Source organism: Onychomys torridus, chromosome 6 (genome assembly GCF_903995425.1).
Source record: "Onychomys torridus chromosome 6, mOncTor1.1, whole genome shotgun sequence".
Taxonomy (NCBI): Eukaryota; Metazoa; Chordata; class Mammalia; order Rodentia; family Cricetidae; genus Onychomys; species Onychomys torridus.
The window spans coordinates 87744326-87763240 of NC_050448.1; positions in this window are offsets into that span (position 1 = coordinate 87744326).

Sequence of the window (18915 nt, forward strand, 5' to 3'; positions counted from 1 at the left end):
ACAAAGAAAATTATAGGGAAATATCTTACTTGTTCTTTATATAACAAAATTCCATTACCTGAAGGAAGTAACCTGAAAGGTACTTAAAGAAATGAAATTTGGCAGATCAAAATGTTTCATTTTTGGAGTTTAGGAAATTAAAGTATGTACATCATACCATATATAGTTTTTTAAAAGGTAATTTATTTAATTTATTTTATGTACACTGTTATGAGGTTTTGAGATCCCCTGAGACTGCAGTTACAGACATTGTGAGCTGCCATGTGGGTGCTAGGAATTGAACCCTGGGTCTGCTGGGTGACCATGCAGTACTCTTAACCAGTGAGCCCCATGAGCAGGATTTCAATGGTCAACTGCTTTGATTTCTGCATTCTGATTCCATAATTACACATTTGTTTGAAGTTATGGCCATCATGGGGATACCTATAAAAATTAAGAATGACAATGCTCCAGCATATGTCTCCAGTAAAATGAAACAGTTTTTTAAAAATATTACAACATAATGCATATTACAGGTATATCACACATTCCTACTGGACAAACAGTTTTAGAAAGATTTAATCACACTTTAACAAATATGCTTAATAAACAGAAGGGGTATTAAGAAACTAGAGAGATAGATTACACAATGTTTATTAGATTAAAATTTATTAAATGATAGTGAAAAAGGAACAACACCTATGGAGAAACATTGGCTATTAGAAAAAAAAACTGCTGAATTAAATAATTCTGTATATTTTAAAGATGTGCTTACCTCAGAATAAGAACCAGGGTATATGTTACATTGGGAAAGATGTTTTGGTTTTTGTTTTCCATAGGAGAAGAAATGCAAGGGATGTTATCAAGATTGATTAATATTAGACATGAAAGTGAGATATCCATTGATTAGGAGAGATAATAGTTAATCAAACAGTGTAACCATTTAATCTAACTAACATAATACTAACAACTTCATTTCATTTGATCACCTATAACCTGACAATAAAAGAGAACTTCATAAGGTTAAGGTTGATGCAGTGTTTTGCTTTTGTCTTTCCAGGAGAGTAAAGGTATCCAGCTAAGGCATCTGAAGACCACTGGACAAATGAGCCATCAAAAGAAGAACGACATCATCAAGAGAAAATTTTCTAAGTAATAGAATAAATTGGCATAATGGCATACCATACTTCCAACAGGATAAAATTTAATAAATATTCCCAAATGTTAGTTTCTGCTCTTCTCTACATACATATAAGGTATACAAAATGAACTTTTTTATTTTCTAAATTAAATTAATTATTTTTATTATTTAAAACTTTTTTTAGGTTTAAATATTGTCTGGAAATTTATAAGATTTTTATATTTAAACTTTCTGTTGTGATATTGATGATCATAGGCTTCATCTAGGTTCCTGTATGTGATTTTGGGCTTGAATTTGAAGCAGGTAACTAGGAAGTAAGTTTGTTTAACTTTGATGTACTTAACCAAGTGTGGTCCTTTAACTTCTCAGAGATATATTGCATATGACATTTCAAATGTTTAAGTTTTCTGAAGTGAATGGTGACCATTTCTAGTAGTGTTTTTGAGGTTCCTAAGAAGACTTTGGGGCCCTGCAACAATATATCTGCCTGAATTGTGGTAATGCCACTAAGTTGACAAATGGCATCAAGAATCAACTTTGTACTACAAACTGCTCAAAACAACTTCAGAGCTGTTATCTAAGATGGTCCAGCCTCAAAGACTAAACCAGTCAGGACTTCAGATAAGCCTTGCAATTTCCAATCATACAGAGACTGGACAACAGTTAGTTCTCCCAAGACTATTCCATTATTTAAATTTTTTTAGGGTCCCCTAAAATTCCTATCATCTCTAGACACAGGAGATTCTTTTAAGAACATGGCACCTACATTCCTAAGAGGTTGGTTGGATGGAATTTGGTCATTTGGTAGATTATGAATGCTTACCAACATTTAGGGGGGTTGGTTGCAAGTTGTTATTGGTCATGGTCAGGGAGAAAACTAAGCAAAAGGGATTAGATTCAGGGATCTCATTCTGAAAAGAAAAAAAAAAAGTAGAGATATAAGAATGATAGGATAAAAGGAAAGATTATTGGATCTACTTTTAAACTATAAAAAAAGCAACTGCTAGTATCAAATACTTTGCATTAGTATGGAATTTTGTACATTAATACAAATTTAAGGTTATTTTTCTTATGCTGTATATATGTTTCTATTCTTGTTTAAGGTACTGTGCCTATGCTGCTCATTTCATAATGTAATGCAAAGTTCTAGGCCTTGAAAAATATTATTATAAACTATTTAGGAAAATTAAGAAATGCAGGTTAGTAATTAGTCATCTATAACAATCAAATTTGTGGCAAGGTTAGGCATGTTTTCAAGGTCAAACAGACATCTATTTTAGATAGATAGATGGTCATCAAATGCTTTAGAGACCTACAGAATATGACATTTACAATGTTTTATAATATAAACATGTCTGCTCCTGGCAGCAACAACTGTCTTTTAAAAAATGATGAGGAGTATCTAAATTGCTTTCAGTGTGGTAAAGTTGGCCATTGAGCAAGAAACTGTCCTTGCCTTTACTGCTGACAGTATGATTGTCAAATTGGACAAGCATGACACAAAAGAAGGCCAAAATTTGCCAATATAAGGTAGGCCAGTCCTTCAAAATTCCTGCTTCACAGGAAAGTCTATCAGATAGTCTAAGCCTGTATACTGAAGATGGAAACCCCAGCAAAGCAGAAGATCCTTGGGTGACTGTCAAGGTAGCCAGATTAATTGTTGTTTTTATAGTTTTGGATTATGTTCACTTGGCACTTTCTGCTTTTTCAGGTGATATTATATCCTTCTGATGGGGTTGAGGATTAGGCAGTTATAGTTATAGTTTTCATTGTTACCAATTTAAGAAAAGAAGCCTACCAAAAAGATGTAAAATGTATAAGGATGAGAGACATAAAGCCTTAAGTTGTTTATATAAGAAAGTATTTTAAGGTCTAAAAAGATATTTCTAGGTTGGCAATGTAAGTTTTGATAGACAATGAATTAGGTAAAAACTTTGAACTCACCATGATAGGATAGATGATAGAGTATTTTCTCCAAAGTTGCCAAATAAAAATAGACTGGATATTATAAATATAACTCTTACCTGACAATTGTTCTTATTGCATATAGTTTTACTATGGCAGAGTTAAAAACTTTCCTTTATTTAGAGAATACATAATGTTTGTTCTTTTGTATGTAGTTTTACTATGTTAGTGCTAATAACTTTCTTTTTCATTCAGACAAAAGGATGAAATGTTGTGAGATATTTGTTCACACTGGCACCTCAAGATTGACAATAATGTTAACTTTGAACCACAGGACAACGTCAGTGAATGGTTGATCAGAATTAGCAATAGAGGTTTTGGAGGACCAAGAAAGGGGCCACAGAAAGATATAGGGAGGGGCTTAGAGAGATCCACAGTCTTTTGATCTTAGAAGTATGGGGATATTTTATTTGTACTGAAATGTGAGTTTATTTGTATGTTAATATAGTTGCCTTGGGGTCTGAGCAAGCTACAGCAGAAGCTAGATGGTGGTGGTTGCACACCTTTAATCCCAGCACTTGGGAGGCAGAGCTAGGCAGATCTCTGTGTGTTCAAGGATACAGCCAACATGGCAACATAAGCCTTTAATCTCAAAACCAACCATAGAAGACCTGGAGGTCTGTACAGACAGGTAGTGATGAGGAGGTCATGTGGTTGGGTTTACAACCAATGAGAAGGCAGAACAGAAAGTCTATAAAAAAGACAGGACACAGGAAGTAGCTCTCTAGTGGAGAGAAGACAGAGCAACAGTGAAGGGTAAGGTTTTCAGCTCTCAGCCACTGCTCTGACCTCTTGGCTATTAACTCTGTATTTGGCTCTGTGTTTCTTATTTAACAATAGTTACATCTACAGAGAAGCATGGAGAGGCAGGGTCAGCTGATTTTTTCTCTAACACTCTTTGTACCTGTCAGGTTTTTACTCCAATATCTGAATCCTGAGTTTTTATTATTAGAACAATATAAGTAAATGTTTCATTAAATATCTATCTTAGTGCCGACACTATTGGTGTGTTCAGGGAGTTGTCTACTGTACCAATGTGTGTAAAGTTATTCTCTACCTAGTTTTATGTTGTGGCCTCTGATCCACTTGGATTTGAGTTTTGTGCAGGGTGATTGATAAGGGTCTATTTGCACTTTTCTATATGCCAATATCCAGTTATTGTATCACAATTTATTAAAGATGTTTTTGTTTTTTCACTGTACAATTCTGGGTTCTTTATCTAAAATAAAGTGTCTATAGGTCTGTGGAATTATTACTGGAAATCCCTTTTATTTCTTTGATCAACTTGTCTATTTGTTTTATGACAATACAAAGTGATTTTTATTATTATAGCTGTGTAGTAGGGCTTGAAACCAGGTTTGGTAATACTTATAGTAGTTATTTTATTATACAGGATTGGTTTGAGTAGGTATTTTATTATACAAGTTTGACTTTTTATTTTTTCAGATAAAGTTGAGTATTGTTTTTTAAGGTCTGTAAAGAATTGTGTTAGAATTTAATGGGAATTGCATTGAATCTATAGATTGTTTTTGGTAAGATAGCCATTTTTATTTTGTTAGTTCTACAGATCCATGAGGCTGGGAGATCTTCCCATATTCTAATATCTTCTTCAATTTTTTCAAAGACTTAGTGTTCTTGTCATGCAGGTTTTTCGCTTGTTTGGTTAGTTATACCAAAATATTTTACATTATAGGTCTCTATACTGCATGGTATTGTTTCTCTGATTTCTTTCTCAATCTTGCATTCAACCACTTTGTTGATTATGTTTATCTGCTTTAGGAGTTACCTGGTGGAACTTTTGGGGTCATTTATAAATACTGTATACCATCTGTAAATAATGATACATTGAAGGGGCGGTGGAGGCTGGTGAATGCCTTTAATCCCAGCACTCAGGCAGCAGAGCCAAGTGGAACTCTGTGAGTTCGAGGCAGACCTGGGCTACAGAGTTGTTAGGGACCAAGATTTCAGGAACCAAACATGAACCATGGAAAGTACTAGCTAAGCCAGAGAACAAGTCATAAGCCCACTGCCCTTCCCCAGAGCAGTAACACCTGTTTGCTAACCGGAGGCTCCCAAAGATAAGAACATTCTACAGTCAGGTGCCATGGCAACCGAATGTAAAGAGCATTCCATGGTCAGGTAGCCTAGCAACAGAACAAATGGCCCCTGACCAGTGACCTTAGCAAACATCTTGCAGTTGCAGGACCTGCACATCTCCCACATTCTGCACCCCTTCCATGTCCCTTCTCCTTCCCTCCTTCCTGCCCCTTCCCCTCCTATGCTATATAAGCCATGCAGAGAGAAATAAAGATTGGCAGCTTGATCAGAATCTTGTCTTGCTGTCTGTCTCTTGTGTCCCCTGTCTCTTTCATTTGCTCCCACAGGTGGGCCACCCCTTTTGAAACCCTGCTGGCCAGGGCATCTGGCGCCCAACATGGGGCTCGACCCTCGCCTAGTTGGGAGTTGAACGTCCTTCTCCAGGAAAGTTCAGACGTCTGGTGGAGATTTGAAGCAATCACCCATCGAGACTGCCCAACTCCGCATCCTGGCAATGTGGCGGGGGGAGCGGGAAGGACAAGGTGAGTCTGAGCTATAGACTTCACCATGGGACACGTAACTTCTCAGGACTTGTTCCTAAAGGACATTAATGATGCCCTCCAGACACGAGGGATAAAGGTTCGTAAAAAAAGGACTTCATAAAATTCTTTAGTCACTTAGAGGACAGTTGTAACTGGTTTCCCCAAGAAGGGATGTTTAATGAAAAATGCTGAAAAAAGGGAGGGCAGCCAGCAGCTCTGGCAGGGTGTGAATTGTGCGGCATGTGTGTGTGTGTGTGTGTGTGCGCGCGCACACACACACACACACACACGCGTGCTTGCAAGGTGAGAGGCGGAGGGTGAAGAGAGCTGGGAGGGCAGAGGAATGAGAGTGTGCAGTGCCTCCCCATGGCTCCTTTGTATGGGCTGAAAGAGCAGAGCCAGCCCGAGCACTCCATTAAAATGTCTTGGTGGCTGCAGCAGCTGTGGCTGCGGTGTCTGGTCGGTGGTGAAGTGACTGGGCTGAACTTGCCACCCTCTGTTTTATGTCTGTCATTGGCCTCATAAGTTTCTCCACAAATGTGGGGGAACCGGAGAGCTTTTTTGCAAGTCCTGGGGATGTGAAACTATGGGCAATACCTATTGGTACCCCTCTTCTTCTTGGGATTTTATTACTGTTACCAGTAATTATTCCATTGAACATAGTAATACTTATCATGGCACCCCTGATTGTTTCTTCTGGTGCCACCCACTAAAAGTTACCTTCACTAAGGCTGGGAAGGCTCATTTGGCCTGGGAAGTGGGCCTCACTTGGGGCCTACGTCTATATCAGGAAGGAAGAGGTACAGGCATCACCTTTGTCATTAAATGGCTGGGGCACAGAGTGAGTTCCAGGAAAGGCACAAAGCTACACAGAGAAACCCTGTCTCAAAAAACCATAATAATAATAATGATACTTGGACTTATTTTCCAATTTGTATTCCCTTGATCTTCAGTTGTCTTAATGATCTATCTAGAAATTCCAGTACTATACTGATTAGATATGGAGAGAGTGAACAGCCTTGTCTTGTTCCTGATTATAGTGGAACTGCTTTGAGTTTCTATTTAATTTGATATTGGCTGTTGGCTTGCTCTAAATTGCTTTTATTATGTTTATGTATGTGTATTTTATTCCTGATCTCTCAAAGACTTTTATCGTGAAGGGGCATTGGATTTTGTCAAAGGATTTTTCATCATCTAGGATGACAACATGTTTATTTTATTTTCTTTCACTTTATTTATATGGTTGAGTACACTGACATATTTCATGTGTTGAACCATCCCTGTATCTCTTGGATGAAGTCTACTTGATAATGGTAAATGGTCTTTTTGACATGTTTTAGGATTCAGTTTTTGAGTATGTTAAAGAGTGTTTTTGAATCAATGTTCATGAGGGAAATTTGTCTGTAGTTCTCTTTCTTTGTTGAGTCTTTGTATGGTATGGGTATCAGAGTGACTGTGGGTTCATAAAATAAATTTGGCCATGTCACTTCTCTACATTTTGTGGATTAATTTGTGGAGTATTGGCTTTTCTTTGAAAGTCTGGTAGAATTATGTGCTAAAACCATCTGGTCCTGGACTTATTTTGGATGGGAGACTTTTAATGACAGCTTCTATTTCCTCAGGTTGTACAGGTCTATTTAAATTGTTTAATCTTGTCTTGATTCAGCTTTGGAAAGTGGTATATATCAAGATAATTGTCTATTTCTTTAGCTTTTTCAATTTTGTGGAGTATAGATTTTTGAAGTATGACCTTATGATTATTTGGTTTTCCTAGATATCTATTGGTATGTCCCCCTTTTCATTTCTGATTTTTTGATTTGTATATTCTCTCTCTCTCTTTTAGTTAGTTTGCATAGGGGTTTTTCTATTTTCTGTTTTAATTTCAAAATCAATTCTTTGGTTTTTTTTAAATTTTGTATTTTTTTATTTCTATTTTATTGATTTTGGCCTCCCAGTCTTATTATCTGTTATCTAATCCTCTGAGTGTGTGTTTACTTCTTTTTATTCTAGGGCTATCAGGTGTACAGTCAAGTTGCTAGTATGAGGGTTCTGTAATTTCTTTATGAACACACTTAATGCTAGGAATGTTCCTCTCAGGACTACTTCCACTGTGTCACATAAGTTTGTGCATGCTGTCCTTTAATTTCCATTGTCTTCTAGAAAAATCTTCAGCTTCTTTCTGTTTCTGCCTTATCCCAGTAGTTATTCATTCGAGAGTTGTTAATTTCCCATGAGTCTGAATACTTCCTATTGATTCTGATGTTGAAATTCAGTTTTAATCCATGGTGGTCTGATTAGATATAGGGGGTAATTTTAATTTTTTTGTATCTGTTGAGAACTTCTTTGTAACCTAGTGTGTATTCATTTTTTTGGAGGAAGTTCTGTGAGGGGCTGAGCAGAAGGTATTTTCTTTTTCTTTTGGGTGAAATATTGTTTAGATATCATTTATCTCCATTTGAGTCAGAATATTTATTAGCTCCATTATTTCTCCATTTAGCTTTTAACAGGATGTCCTTTTCATTGGTGAGAGTGAGGTATTGAAGCCTACCATTATTAATGTGCAGAGTTTTATGTGTGATTTAAGCTTTGGTATTTTTTAAACAAATATATCTGTCCTTGCATCTGGGGCATAGTTGTTCAGAAGAGGTCATCTTGGTAGATTTTTTTTCCTTTGATGAATGTGAAACATCCTTCTCCATTTTTTAAAATTTTGTTTGAAAATCTATTTTGTTAGGTGTTAGAATAACTACATCACCTTGCTTCTTGGGTCCATTTGCTTGGGATAACTTTTCCCAACACTTATTGTGAGGCAATGTCTATCTTTGATGTTAAAGTGTGTTTCTTGTACACAGCAATAGGATAGATCTTTGTTCTCTTTCATTCTGTTAGTCTTTGATACTGAGAGGTAACAATGTCCAATTAGTTTAAAGTCATGTTATTTTGTTGTTATTATTGGTGGTGGTGGCAATTTGTATGTGTGTGTGTGTGTGTGTGTGTGTGTGTGTGTGTGTGTGTGTGTGCTTCCCCTTTTTGGTTTTGGTGATGTAAGGTCATTTCTTACATGTTTTTTATGGGTGTATTTAGCCACCTTGGGCTGGAGATTTCCTTTACTTCCTTCTATAGGGCTGAATTTGTGCATAGATATTGTTTAAATTTGTCCTTTGCATGGACTATTTTGTTTTCTCCATTTATGATCACTGAAAGCTTTGTTGGGTATAATAGCCTGGGACGAAGTCTCTGGTGTCTTATATTCTGCAGGCCATCTGTCCAGGTCCTTCGGGCTTTTAGAATCTCTGTTGAGAAGTCAGGTGCAATTCTAATATTTCTGCCTTTGTATGTAATTTGGCCTTTGTCTCATGAAGGTGGCTCTGCTGGGGTTTTTGCAGGATGTATATCCACTGGGGTTTAGGGTACAAGCCTTGCTTTTGGTGTGCTGGAGTTCGTAAAGTGACAAGGTTTCTTGGGTTCCAGGTACCAGTTTGGCCTCTGGTAGAACAGCATCTTCTAGGGTTCTGGGTAACTGCACAGCCTTTGTTAGAGCAGAGGCATCTGCTGGAATTGTGGTCTGGGATATAGAGACTAGGGGAGAAAGTGCCTTTAGGGAAATTTGGGTTTCTTTAAGGATTAATGGTGGGGGTGTGGGCATGGGCTTACCTGGTGTTATGGGTACCAGCATGGGTAGCCTCTGATAGAGCAGGGAGTTGAAAAGGAATCATATTAACAGTGTTTTTGCATCTGTTTCCAGAAAGTTGCACCTAGGCATGGTGATCTATCCTGCATATGAACATTATCAATCCATAGGATGGTTTCCAAGTCTGAAAGAAAATGAGAAAGCAGGCTGTACTTGCTAACTCTACCAACTGTGGAGAAGCCATATGTAGAAAATTCAGACTAGAGAGTCGACAATCTGAGAAACGCTTCCCTAGGATTAGATGTGTGTTACCCTGATTTCAGTCCCTGGGGCAGGCAAGGGACACACACACACACACACACACACACACACACACACACACATACACACACACACACACACACACACACACATACATACACACACACACAGAGAAAGAGAGAGAGAGAGAGAGAGAGAAGAGAGAGATCACATAAGAGCAAGAGCAGGTACAAGATTAGCAGCAGGAGGAAAAAGGAGGAGGAAGATGAATGGGGATGGAGAAAATCTGCCTGCTACTTCCAATTCCTTCTTGAAGCTTCCCAAGAATCTCAACTGTGTTCTCTCTCTCTCTCTCTCTTGTTTTTGTTTTTGGAGACAGGGTTTCTCTGTGTATCTTTGCGCCTTTCCTGGAACTCACTCTTTAGCCCAGGCTGGCCTTGAACTCACAGAGATCCACCTGGCTCTGCCTCCCGAGTGCTGGGATTAAAGGCGTGCACCACCACCACCCAGCTCGTGGGCTCATGTGCAACTTTTTAAGTCTACTGTGTTCTCTTAAACAGACTATAGTCTTCTGAAGAGCTCTTTTCTATTAGACAAGGGAACACACACTTACACATGTTTAGATAAGAATGACAATGTAAATTGAAAATTTAAAGGTAAGTTTTGTTTGATGTCATGAGAAAATTGACTTGCTTCTTTTTGGATCAAATGGTGAATGCTAAATTTCCTATTTTATATTTTTATTTGATTTTCTATTTTCTGATAGCCTCCCATTCAAAAAGAAAATAAAAGTGCATGCATGTGCTTGTGTCTCCTTCAAAAGAACCTGCTACAGGCAGTGTAAGTGATTGATAGGTCCAGCTGTTTCTCCTCAGGAGACTCCACTAGCAGTGTTTTAGAGCCAGACATAAATGGCTTACTGTTAGTCTGTGACTAACCCCAGGAGGGATGCCTTTGCCAGTCCATTGCCATGAGAATCTGAACCTGAAATGATGATTCACAGATTCCACAGGTGAATTCTTGAAACTTTCTTAGACATGCATTATATAGCCCAGCATTCATCTTATCCAGTTCTTTGCCTCTTTCATTCTAAAGACTGTCCTGAAGTGTCTTTTTTCCTCTTTTATGCCCTTCCTTATTCCCTGAATTTCTGGTAGACAATTTCTCCTTAAACCTCATTCAACACTTTAACTTTTCTTTCTAATATATAATATTACAGGGGTAGCTGTGAAATTATCTGTAGTAATCATGAGACTTTTGTTTGTAGTCACATCCTTAATATGAATATAAATATATCAAAATATCTATATATAATAAATATATTTTATTTTTCACATGTTACATTTAGCTATTTAGCTTCATAAAAGTCATGTTTCAAAGAGTTAAGTTTTTAATTTTCCTTAAATTATAATTTTGTAGATGAAATTCTAAATGGTCTTATTAAATAAGAAAAAGAGCCAAAATAAGAGTTAAAAGCCCAGAGATAAGAGCAGTAGCCAAGAGCTAAGACCACTTTATCTTACCACTCACTGTCATCCTTCCCCTGAGAGAGAGACCTTCTTCCTTGTCCTGTCTTTTTATTACCTTTCTGTTCTGACTTCTCATTGGTTCTAAACCCAACCACATGACCTCCTTGTTACTACCTGTCTATACAGACCTCCTGATCTCTATGGTTGGTATTGGGATTAAAGGTGTGTGTGACCATGCTGGCTGTGTCCTTTAACACACAGGGATTCTGTCTGCCATGTGATCAGACTAAGGGCATGTGCCACCACTGCCAGACTTCTGCTAAATGGCTTGCTCTTAGCTCTGATCCCCAGGCAACTTTATTTATTAACATACAAACAAAATCACCATATAATTTTGTTCTTTAATATTATCACATTAAGACCTTTTTTTTTCTCTAGTTTTAAAAGCAATGTGCAGACAGACCTTGTCCTCATGCTCCTAATCCCCACAGGGGAAACTGAGGAAGGAATACAGAGCAACTGAGGAAAGCCTAAGCAAAAGACTATGACTCTGATTCAAAAACAAACAAACAACAAATACAATGTTAAATTATCTATGGTTTCCTTTCCAATCAATAAGCATCTTATTTTTAATAACAGATGACTACATAATTTAAAATGATTTATTAAGATTTATAAAGCTATTAATACAATATTTACCTTGGTCTATTGATAAATATAATTAGCATTATTTTTGTTTTGAATCCTTTTTCACTTAAGCCCTACAGTTAATGTATGTATTTACATACTTATATTTAATGGCTATATCTATTTTAATAAGGCTATCAACTTTTTCTAATGAATTTATTTATGGTACTTATATTTATGATAACATTTTATACCTGTTTTCCTTACATGTTTGTTTCTAAAATTTCTGATATACACATCTTTTTTTTTGTTACTTGGTTTTTCTGATTGTATTCATGAGATAGGATTTTATGTAACCAAGGCTAGTCAGGAGTGAGTGATAACACCTAGGATTACATTGAACTCCAGGTCTGTGTCACATCTTATGCCAACATGCCAAACCTTTCCTTGTTCAGTTTATAATTTCTACTGCTGAACAGCTATGTGATGCTCATGATGTTTTAAACTTGTTATTTTAATTATTCTTAAATTTATTTTAAAATATTATGATGTTTTCATGCAAAAGTTTTGATTTGTCCTCCATTTTCTTCTTACCTTCAATGTTTCCTTCTTTTCCTCATTTATTATATCCCACTTTCCATTATCTCTTCAATAGCTTTTAGTCTAATTCCATGAGGGGGGACAATCTGCTGTATTTTTCTACATATAGTATCTTCTAATCTTTTATACTTGCCTGTATTCTGTTTTAATTATTGAATCATTTAAGGATAAATTAATTATTATCATAGGTTTGTTTCAAGTATTGATTCATATTGATGAGTATCTATGTAAACTTTAGTATAAATACATTATTGATTTATTTTCAGAAGTAACCTACTTCATGACATAGTATAGAATATTTTCAGCTACACACAGTCATAATTTTAATGTGATATTTTATTTGTGCTCTAATAAATAAAGCTTACATGGAGATCAGAGGACAAAGCCAGCTACCATACTAAACATAGAAGTCAGGCAAAGGTAGCACACACCTTTAATCCTAGCATTCCGGAGGCAGAGATTCATCCAGATCTCTGTGAGTTCAAGGTCACACTGGGAACAGAGACAGGCATGGTAGCACACACCTTTAATTCCCATCACTAGTTAACCATAGAGGTCTGGAGGTCAGTACAGACAAACAGGAAGTAATAGAGCTGGGCAGAAAAAGGAAGTGATGTAGCTGGGTGGAGAAAGTGAGATGGCAGGGCACAGAAAGGATATAGGTGAGTATACAGGAAGTAGCTCTCTGTGTCCCTGAGGATTTCCTATCAGTAAGAACATGGCTGGTTTCTTTCTGCTTCTCTGATCTGTCAGTTTTCACCCCAGTATCTGGCTCTGGGTTTTTTATTGATAAGACCATTTAGCAATTAATCTTACATAATTTTCTAAAGTAATTATTTTAAATATATTCATGTCCTTTTGACATATTCTTGCGGAATCCATTAAAGCTTTCATGTCAGCAGAGTGCAACATTTATTTTGGTAATAAATCACAAAGTCTAGAAATGAAGTTTCACTAAAACTATAATGTGTGAAAAAAATTACTTTCATCAGTGAAGTATAAATCTTGTCCACTCTGATTCACTTTGCTTAAAATAAAATAGCATAGTGTATGTAGAAAATAAGTACATTTTTTACAGAACTATAAGTAAATAATAGAAGTCTGATCTTAATTCATCAACATTGCTATCATTCCTAGCCACTTTCCTGCTACATGACCTCATATTTGCTGTCCAGCAGTCAGGCAAAATGCTTAGTCACTCCTGGCCTTTATGTCCTATGTAATCAGTGCACAGTGTGATCTTGTAATCCATGTGCATGCATGGCATAGCAATGTAATCCTATATGCTCATATGCAAGGTAACCTACAAAATAGGCTCTGCCAGCTCCCCAACCCTCTCACACTTTCATTTCCAGTAGACCTATTTGCATGTCCCCCATTTCCCTCCCCTAATAAAACTCTTATAGTGGGTCCTGCTGTATCTCATGTTTTCTCTTGCCTGATAAATAGCACCACAAATAAATAACAATATAGAAACAAATATATATTAATATAGAAACAAATGTATATTATGGAATAAATGCTTTAGATTTTTATTTCAATTATCTGCTTTGAGCTCAGATAAGCATTTTAACAACTATAAGAAATTATGAAATCTGCAATATTTTATAAAAATACAATTATTAAATTTATATGTGATTAATAGACTGACTGATATATAATAGCCAGAGTAGAAGCAAAACAAATATTTAATTCTTAACCTGTATCATCCAGTGCTCATATTTATGTGTCCTGATAGTCCTTCAAAATGTACAATTTGTATGATTCTTGTGTAGGATCATATTTAAGTTTTCTAACATGCCATTATCCTGAAATTCACTATTTAATTTAATTCAACTTTTATTTTAAAAAGCTTATTATAATATTCTATATTTCATTATTTCTAATTTATTTCAAAATGCATAAGTCAAATTTCTGTTTATTTTTATATATTGTTCATTATATTTTACTTATTTTATTTTTTATGAACTTGTTTATTGAAAATAGAGCCTTCTGTCATCCAATACATACCAACCATAGTTTCCCCTCTCTGAAATCCTCCTACCTACACCCCAGATCCCCTCTCTTCCAGATCACCAACACTCCCTTGGGGGTTTATTTTTAGAAAAGTATAGTTCTCTAAGAGACAAAAGCCAGACAAGACAAAATAAGATACAGTAAGACAGGACAGAAGCCCCCACAATGGTGTCTGGACAAAGCAATTCAGTAGGAGGAAATAGTATCAAGAGTAGGCTAACCCACTCTAACTTTTAGGAGTCCCATGAAAACACCAGGCGAACAGCCATAAGACAAACACAGAGGACACAGTGCAAACCCATGCAGACTCCATGCTTGCCTCCTTCGTCTTTCTGAGCCCATCTAGACTTTGTTTAGTCAATTTGCTGAGCCATACTTGCCTGGGGTCTTCCACCCCTTCCTATTCCTACAGTCTCTCCTCTCCCTCTTCCCTGGGGTCCTCCAATCTCTGAGTGGAGAGACTTAGTGAAGGCCTATAACTTAAAGCCCCTCTTTTCAAAATGTCTAGTTACGGGTCTCTGCCTTGTTCCAAATTTGCTGCAGGAGGAAGCCTCTCTGATAAGAAAAGGCACACATAACTATGACTGTAGGACAATACCACTAGGAGTTTTTCATTGATTTCATTTTGGTCCCAGTCAGGTCTCTATCCATTATCTAGTTTTTGGACATCCAGACAGTGTAGGACATGGGCTCCCTTTTGTTGGGTGGACCCCAAATTAATAGAACTTTGAATGGTTACTACTATATGTGCTATATCTGCATATCCTAGCATACCTTGCAGGTAGGACAGTTTATAGGTAGTTTTGTGGTTGGATTGGTATCCTTCTATAACCTTCAGAGTACCTTCTCATGTCATAATTCATATTTCATTAAAAGTAGATGAACACACTTATTTTTCTTTGTCAGTATGTATTTTTTTCTAATATTTAGAGTAATGGTACCTTTTAACAGTAATATAATTAATGTATGTAGTAATAATTTTAGGTTTATTTTATTATGCATAAAAGCATATAACATTCAGTACTTCAGATGAATACCATAGATCCAAATTATTATTGCCATAATAAGAACTCTGTTGTCCCATATATTTTCAATTTAAACTACTCCCTTAACAAACAACCTTTGATAAGCAACTTATTACCTAGATTTTGGTGCTCTAAAGTCAGATTCAAAGAATAAAATCTTAGTAGGTTCTTTCAAATTATGAGAACTTCCACAATATCCTGTAGCCATATTATGTGAACATGTAAAGCATGCTTATTTCTCCAGGTTGAAGCAACTATGTCCCAAGACACTGGCTGCTCAGCTTAATTAAAACTATATTGACTCTCCCCTTTTATATAGAAGTTTTGTCAAGTAAACATATATAATATTTGTGTACAGTGGTCCTATATGTTGCCTTACTCTACTGGGCAAAATTCTCCACTAGATAAACATGACTATATCATATTATTATTTTAATTTATATGTCCTTATCTCTAGTAATATTAATCATTAGTAATAAGTTTATTTCCTTTAATAACTTCATATATTTTTTATCATTACTAATAATTATTTCCATAGCAATATTACTTTAGAATATTTAGGTGAATGAGCCTACCTGTAGGTAAAATAGTAATCATTAATGTGTTTTAAATATTTTTGCACAGTAAACTCATTTAGTTCATGTATTTGAACAGAATTCTGATAATAAATTTATATCTTTTATTGCCAATTAATTTCCGCATACATATTGTCATATTCATTAAAATTAGCAGATGGACACAATTACCTATTATCATGAAAGCACATTCCAAAGAATGTTATGCATTGTTAATTATAGAAAAGGAAAGCTTAATTAGTCTCATCAGAATGACTGGTATGAATGTTATATTTAGGTTTTTATATAAATTGTAAGAAATAAGATTCTCATAGAACCATTGGAATTATAATAGTAAAAGTATATTAATATTATTTATTTTTGAAAGTAATTTCATGATTCTTGATTTAGCCTGATTAGTAAAAGTAATTATTATTATGAAACTGCTTACTGAACAAATCTTGATAACGTGAAATTAGACATCCTTTGAGAATTGAATTTCAGCAATGGGCTGTGTGCCTTCTCATAACTAGCTTGCATTTTTTTCTCCAACCAGTCACTTTATACTCAAGTAAAAGAAATCTGAATGAGATTATCTGCCTATACAAAAGTAGATATCATAATTGACTTCTAGTTCTACTTTGAAAACCTACACATTTAAAATAATTTAAAAATATTTTTCATTCCTATTTTCTCTGCAATATAAAATCCTTCTGGCATTGAGAAACAAAATATGTCTAATTGATTCCCACACCTTTTTCTGACAAATCATAATGTTTTTCAGTAAAATCATTAATTTTTATCAGAGTATGATATTAAAATAAACACAATATATTATAAGCTGGCATTTTAACGTGTCTCGTATATATTTTAGAAAGCCTCTAAAACGGATTTCAATATTGCTTTTAAGAAGTCCTTTTGGGTAGCTTCTGAATTTTCTCATGAAGCCTCAACATTAATAAAAACCTATGGTAACTAAAGAATGCTGACAATGTCTCCTCCAGGAAAATGAGCCTCAGCTGGTTCTCCAATACAAATGGTCAGCCTTAAAACCACTTATATACAAGTAACAATATTTGTGTATGTATGTACATATATGATAGGAGATAGATAGATAGATAGATAGATAGACAGATAGATATAAATGAATCAGTAATTAAGAAATTAAAGAGAGGTGGCAGAGGCAGGCAGATCTTTGTGAGTTTGAGGCCAAACTGGTCTACAAAGCGAGATCCAGGAAAGGTACAAAGCTACACAGAGAAACACTGTCTCAAAAAACAAACAAAATGAACAAACAACAACAACAATGAAAGAATAAGAAAAGAAGTTAAAGAGAAAAGAGCCGTGAAATTGAATAAGAGTTGAATGGATGGGAAGGTTTGGAGGGTGGAAAGATACAGAAGACATGATATATTCTCAAAAAATTATAAAATTATTTATTTAAAATTAATAAAAGTATTTATCTTAAAAAGGTATTTAGGGGTTGTTATGCCCATCCATATTTCCACATCTACCTTGCCCCCAGACCATCACTATTTAATTCTCCTTTATTTATTTCCCTTTTTATCCATTTATAACACTATGTTCTATTTCTGCTCCTTTGGAAGTTCCCCTCCTCACTCTAGTAATCTGAATTGTGGGTATTCTAAATAGACCACAAATATCTAAAGCACAAATGCTAATACCCACATATAAGATAAAATGTTCAATATTTGTTATTCTGTATCTGGGTTACCTCATTTAGGATTATTGTTTCTAGCTTGACCCATTTATCCTCAAGTCTCAGAATTTCATTTTTTCTTGACAGCTGAGTAATATGCTATTATAAAATGCACCAAATTTGTTATTATAAATTCATTGCTATAGTTCTATTTGGCAGTGTGAACCTGGGAGAGTAGGGACCTATAAATGAGGTGGAATAAAGTCTCATGCAGTATAATGTACCCCAATATATTGTGTACTCTAATAAATTTATCTAGGGATCAAAGGACAGAGCCAGCGACTAAATTAGACATAGAAGCAAGAGAGTGGTGGCACACACCCTTAATCCTATCGCTCAGGAGGCAAAGATTTGTCTGGATCTCTGTGAGTTCAAGTCCACACTGGAAACAGACAAGCATGGTGACACACACCTTTAATCCTAGCACTTGAGATCTCATGCCCTTGCTACCAAGTATTTTGGAAGCACACATGCCTAGCACTAGGAAGTAAGTAAGATGACAGGGCACAGAAAGGTATATAAGGGGGTGAGTAAACAGTAATTCTCACTCTGGAGGCTGAGGAATTGGTTAAGTTGAGGTTGGCTGTGTCTTATTATGTTTCTCTGATATTTCAGCTTTCACCCCAATATCTGGCTCTGGGTTTTCAATTAATAATATCATTTAGCAATTAATGTTAAAAATCAGACCATTTATATTCTGAGGACATTTGGAGGGTTAAGCATGGTCATGTGAGCAAAGTCCACTTGAATTCAAGCTGTATATAGAAACAAGGACAAGATCACATAAGTTTAGGCTGTATACAGTCAGGAGGGTAACTCATGTTTGGAATATCACGTAAATAACAATAGCAAAATGATGGGTAATCTGTTCTAAATCTACTCTATTTTCACCTGGAAGAAGCACAAAAGCACATTTCAGGAACATATTCATGTTATGGAAGAACAGTGGCTACAAGATAGTTGTCTTGTTTACTTGGAATTTTCTCACAGTCTCAAAGAAATCTCTTCACACAGCCTCATATGTGGACTGTTTTGATCACTCATCACTTCAGATTTTATTTTAATCACAATCCACCCTTGAGGCTCAATGATATCTGTGGGAATAACATGGAAAGATTAAAGGACACTGAGGAAGTGACAACGTAAAGAAAACATTTCCAGACTGAACAGGGTGATGCACACAAAATGTACAGAGACCAGGGCAGCATGCCCAAAACTACAAAAGTCCAAGAAAGACAAAATCTTAGTATTAGAAAGTGAAGTAGATCCAAAATTCTACCTCCTTTCAAAAATCTATTTGCAATTGATAGATGCTGGAATAGGGAAATTCAGTTTGCTTCATTGGAGT